The following is a 6,251-nucleotide window of genomic DNA, read 5'->3' as shown; positions in this document are numbered from 1 at the left end:
GCGGCCAGCTCACGAGAAAGCGAGTTGAAGAAAGGAGCTCAGGGGCACTGTAATTCACAAACCTGCAGAGTTATAAGCGATGGCTATCGTCCAAAAATATACTGAAGTAAGACTGCCAAGAGGACTTGAAAGCGGGGCAGAATTGCAGGAAACCGATTTCAGGAGGTAGACTGGAATTGCATTTAAAGCATAGGAAAAGAGGAAGAATGTCCACAATGATGCACTTGGCCAAAAAGTGCGTATGCGTTTTTTCCTGAATATATTCAGGAAAAAACGCATACACCCTTTTTAGCCAACCAAGCAAGCTTGCAAAGGAAATCTGCACTACAATGAAGTCTCACTTCCCCCCGGTCAAAAGGGCCATCTGAAAAAAGTGTAAAATCCAGAAAGGCAGGCCAGGCCTTGGAGAACTGGGAGCCTTGTTATGCTGATGGGCGGGATGTAAATTGCCAACAGCCACTCGGGAGAAGTGTATGGTGTTTACTGAAACATCTAAAAAACAAAGCAACAGAGCCTAGGGCACTTCCACTTATGGTCCTATAGCTTAGGGAAATTAAAATCAAAAAGACACAGACACCCCAACGGTTGGGACGGCTCTGTTTACAAGAACCTGGTTTACGGTACAAGTTCAATATCACAGAAAGTGAAAAATGGATAAAGAAGTTGTGGTACTTACGTACAATGCAATATCACTCAGCAGTGAAATCTATGTCATCAGGCCCGTAGCAGCATAATGAGTGGATTCAGGTATGATGATTCTAACTGAAATAAGTCACACAGAAAAAGAAACATCATAAGATATCACTAATACACTGAATGTAAACTTGGCTACACAGGAACTGAATTACAAAACAGAACAGGGTCTCAAATTTAGAAACCCAACTTATGCTTGCTTAAGGGGAAAGGTGAGTTGGGGTGCTGCATAAAACCAGAGATTGAAATGAGCACAGATAAAGTTCCTTAAGCCAAATATGGAAGAGACAAGAGCTACTCCTTGTTCAACGAAATGGACTCAACACCCCATATTAAACGCCTAAGAATGTACCTGACTAGGAAGTATCTTAAAACCTATGTATTGCTATGTCTCCGAAGGAGAATCAAGCGTGTGTACAGGGGCATAAACGCAGCAGTGATAGGACTGAAGAGGTTCGGTGAGCAAATGGAGACCCTTTGATGTCATATTGCATGGTACCCATTCCACGGGTCTCAACTCTCCAGGTTTAAGGGATTCTTCCTTCAGCTAAAACATGCATGTGGAACCCAGAGTATGATCAACCGTGTGATCGGGAGACGTGTTCCAATATGTGTCAGTTTTCGTCCCCTGGTACTCGGGTGCAACATTCCAGACGCTTTACTAACACTCTCCCGACTTGGAGAGTCAGTGCCTTTAACCTCCTGTTTGGCCCAGTTTGCAATTTCTGCGGAAGATGAACAGGAATAGGGAGAACCAATGACAGACTAGCTGGAGGTGTCTGGATGGGCAAATTTAACTCTCATTTCCCACCAGGAAGAGGAATTAACCAAAGGCTCAGCGTGCCGTGCCGGAACCAGATTAGGGCCTGAAGCCATCCTGCGGTGTTGCGGCCAGCTCACGAGAAAGCGAGTTGAAGAAAGGAGCTCAGGGGCACTGTAATTCACAAACCTGCAGAGTTATAAATGACAGCTATCGTCCAAAAATATACTGAAGTAAGGCTACCAAGAGGACTTGAAAGCGGGGCAGAATTGCAGGAAACCGATTTCAGGAGGTAGACTGGAATTGCATTGAAAGCATAGGAAAAGAGGAAGAACGTCCACAATGATGCACTTGGCCAAAAAGGGCGTATGCGTTTTTTCCTGAATATATTCAGGAAAAAACGCATACGCCCTTTTTGGCCAACCAAGCAAGCTTGCAAAGGAAATCTGCACTACAATGAAGTCTCACTTCCCCCCGGTCAAAAGGGCCATCTGAAAAAAGTGTAAAATCCAGAAAGGCAGGACAGGCCATGGAGAACTGGGAGCCTTGTTATGCTGATGGGCGGGATGTAAATTGCCAACAGCCACTCGGGAGAAGTGTATGGTGTTTCCTGAAACATCTAAAAAACAAAGCAACAGAGCCTATGCACTTCCACTTATGGTCCTATAGCTTAGGGAAATTAAAATCAAAAAGACACAGCCACCCCAAAGGTTGGGACGGCTCTGTTTACAAGAACCTGGTTTACGGTACAAGTTCAATATCGCAGAAAGTGAAAAATGGATAAAGAAGTTGTGGTACTTACGTACAATGCAATATCACTCAGCAATGAAATCTATGTCATCAGGCCCGTAGCAGCATAATGAGTGGATTCAGGTATGATGATTCTAACTGAAATAAGTCACACAGAAAAAGAAACATCATAAGATATCACTAATACACGGAATGTAAACTTGGCTACAAAGGAACTGAATTACAAAACAGAACAGGGTCTCAAATTTAGAAAACCAACTTATGCTTGCTTAAGGGGAAAGGTGAGTTGGGGTGCTGCATAAAACCAGAGATTGAAATGAGCACAGATAAAGTTCCTTAAGCCAAATATGGAATAGACAAGAGCTACTCCTTGCTCAACGAAATGGACTCAACACCCCATATTAAACGCCTAAGAGTGTACCTGACTAGGAAGTATTTTAAAACCTATGGATTGCTATGTCTCCGAAAGAGAATCAAGCGTGTGTACAGGGGCATAAACGCAGCAGTGATAGGATTGGAGAGGTTCGGTGAGCAAATGAAGACCCTTTGAAGTCATATTGCATGGTACCCATTCCACGGGTCTCAAATCTCCAGGTTTAAGGTATTCTTCCTTCAGCTAAAACATGCATGTGGAACCCAGAGTATGATCAACCGTGTGATCGGGAGACGTGTTCCAATATGTGTCAGTTTTCGTCCCCTGGTACTCGGGTGCAACATTCCAGACGCTTTACTAACACTCTCCCGACTTGGAGAGTCAGTGCCTTTAACCTCCTGTTTGGCCCAGTTTGCAATTTCTGCGGAAGATGAACAGGAATAGGGAGAACCAATGACAGACTAGCTGGAGGTGTCTGGACGGGCAAATTTAACTCTCATTTCCCACCAGGAAGGGGAATTAACCAAAGGCTCAGCGTGCCGTGCCGGAACCAGATTAGGGCCTGAAGCAATCCTGCGGTGTTGCGGCCAGCTCACGAGAAAGCGAGTTGAAGAAAGGAGCTCAGGCGCACTGTAATTCACAAACCTGCAGAGTTATAAGTGATGGCTATCGTCCAAAAATATACTGAAGTAAGACTGCCAAGAGGACTTGAAAGCGGGGCAGAATTGCAGGAAACCGATTTCAGGAGGTAGACTGGAATTGCATTTAAAGCATAGGAAAAGAGGAAGAACGTCCACAATGATGCACTTGGCCAAAAAGTGTGCATGCGTTCTTTCCTGAATATATTCAGGAAAAAACGCATACACCCTTTTTGGCCAACCAAGCAAGCTTGCAAAGGAAATCTGCACTACAATGAAGTCTCACTTCCCCCCGGTCAAAAGGGCCATCTGAAAAAAGTGTAAAATCCAGAAAGGCAGGACAGGCCATGGAGAACTGGGAGCCTTGTTATGCTGATGGGCGGGATGTCAATTGCCAACAGCCACTCGGGAGAAGTGTATGGTGTTTCCTGAAACATCTAAAAAACAAAGCAACAGAGCCTAGGGCACTTCCACTTATGGTCCTATAGCTTAGGGAAATTAAAATCAAAAGACACAGACACCCCAACGGTTGGGACGGCTCTGTTTATAAGAACCTGGTTTACGGTACAAGCTCAATATCGCAGAAAGTGAAAAATGGATAAAGAAGTTGTGGTACTTACGTACAATGCAATATCACTCAGCAGTGAAATCTATGTCATCAGGCCCGTAGCAGCATAATGAGTGGATTCAGGTATGATGATTCTAACTGAAATAAGTCACACAGAAAAAGAAACATCATAAGATATCACTAATACACGGAATGTAAACTTGGCTACACAGGAACTGAATTACAAAACAGAACAGGGTCTCAAATTTAGAAACCCAACTTATGCTTGCTTAAGGGGAAAGGTGAGTTGGGGTGCTGCATAAAACCAGAGATTGAAATGAGCACAGATAAAGTTCCTTAAGCCAAATATGGAAGAGACAAGAGCTACTCCTTGTTCAACGAAATGGACTCAACACCCCATATTAAACGCCTAAGAATGTACCTGACTAGGAAGTATCTTAAAACCTATGGATTGCTATGTCTCCGAAGGAGAATCAAGCGTGTGTACAGGGGCATAAACGCAGCAGTGATAGGATTGGAGAGGTTCGGTGAGCAAATGAAGACCCTTTGATGTCATATTGCATGGTACCCATTCCACGGGTCTCAACTCTCCAGGTTTAAGGTATTCTTCCTTCAGCTAAAACATGCATGTGGAACCCAGAGTATGATCAACCGTGTGATCGGGAGACGTGTTCCATTATGTCTCAGTTTTCGTCCCCTGGTACTCGGGTGCAACATTCCAGACGCTTTACTAACACTCTCCCGACTTGGAGAGTCAGTGCCTTTAACCTCCTGTTTGGCCCAGTTTGCAATTTCTGCGGAAAATGAACAGGAATAGGGAGAACCAATGACAGACTAGCTGGAGGTGTCTGGACGGGCAAATTTAACTCTCATTTCCCACCAGGAAGGGGAATTAACCAAAGGCTCAGCGTGCCGTGCCGGAACCAGATTAGGGCCTGAAGCCATCCTGCGGTGTTGCGGCCAGCTCACGAGAAAGCGAGTTGAAGAAAGGAGCTCAGGGGCACTGTAATTCACAAACCTGCAGAGTTATAAATGACAGCTATCGTCCAAAAATATACTGAAGTAAGGCTGCCAAGAGGACTTGAAAGCGGGGCAGAATTGCAGGAAACCGATTTCAGGAGGTAGACTGGAATTGCATTTAAAGCATAGGAAAAGAGGCAGAACGTCCACAATGATGCACTTGGCCTAAAAGGGCGTATGCGTTTTTTCCTGAATATATTCAGGAAAAAACGCATACGCCCTTTTTGGCCAACCAAGCAAGCTTGCAAAGGAAATCTGCACTACAATGAAGTCTCACTTCCCCCCGGTCAAAAGGGCCATCTGAAAAAAGTGTAAAATCCAGAAAGGCAGGACAGGCCATGGAGAACTGGGAGCCTTGTTATGCTGATGGGCGGGATGTAAATTGCCAACAGCCACTCGGGAGAAGTGTATGGTGTTTCCTGAAACATCTAAAAAACAAAGCAACAGAGCCTAGGGCACTTCCACTTATGGTCCTATAGCTTAGGGAAATTAAAATCAAAAAGACACAGCCACCCCAAAGGTTGGGACGGCTCTGTTTACAAGAACCTGGTTTACGGTACAAGTTCAATATCGCAGAAAGTGAAAAATGGATAAAGAAGTTGTGGTACTTACGTACAATGCAATATCACTCAGCAAGGAAATCTATGTCATCAGGCCCGTAGCAGCATAATGAGTGGATTCAGGTATGATGATTCTAACTGAAATAAGTCACACAGAAAAAGAAACATCATAAGATATCACTAATACACGGAATGTAAACTTGGCTACAAAGGAACTGAATTACAAAACAGAACAGGGTCTCAAATTTAGAAAACCAACTTATGCTTGCTTAAGGGGAAAGGTGAGTTGGGGTGCTGCATAAAACCAGAGATTGAAATGAGCACAGATAAAGTTCCTTAAGCCAAATATGGAATAGACAAGAGCTACTCCTTGCTCAACGAAATGGACTCAACACCCCATATTAAACGCCTAAGAGTGTACCTGACTAGGAAGTATTTTAAAACCTATGGATTGCTATGTCTCCGAAAGAGAATCAAGCGTGTGTACAGGGGCATAAACGCAGCAGTGATAGGACTGGAGAGGTTCGGTGAGCAAATGAAGACCCTTTGAAGTCATATTGCATGGTACCCATTCCACGGGTCTCAACTCTCCAGGTTGAAGGTATTCTTCCTTCAGCTAAAACATGCATGTGGAACCCAGAGTATGATCAACCGTGTGATCGGGAGACGTGTTCCAATATGTGTCAGTTTTCGTCCCCTGGTACTCGGGTGCAACATTCCAGACGCTTTACTAACACTCTCCCGACTTGGAGAGTCAGTGCCTTTAACCTCCTGTTTGGCCCAGTTTGCAATTTCTGCGGAAGATGAACAGGAATAGGGAGAACCAATGACAGACTAGCTGGAGGTGTCTGGACGGGCAAATTTAACTCTCATTTCCCACCAGGAAGGG

Source organism: Lagenorhynchus albirostris, unplaced genomic scaffold (assembly GCF_949774975.1).
Source record: "Lagenorhynchus albirostris unplaced genomic scaffold, mLagAlb1.1 scaffold_29, whole genome shotgun sequence".
Taxonomy (NCBI): domain Eukaryota; kingdom Metazoa; phylum Chordata; class Mammalia; order Artiodactyla; family Delphinidae; genus Lagenorhynchus; species Lagenorhynchus albirostris.
This window is presented reverse-complemented; position numbering follows the sequence as displayed.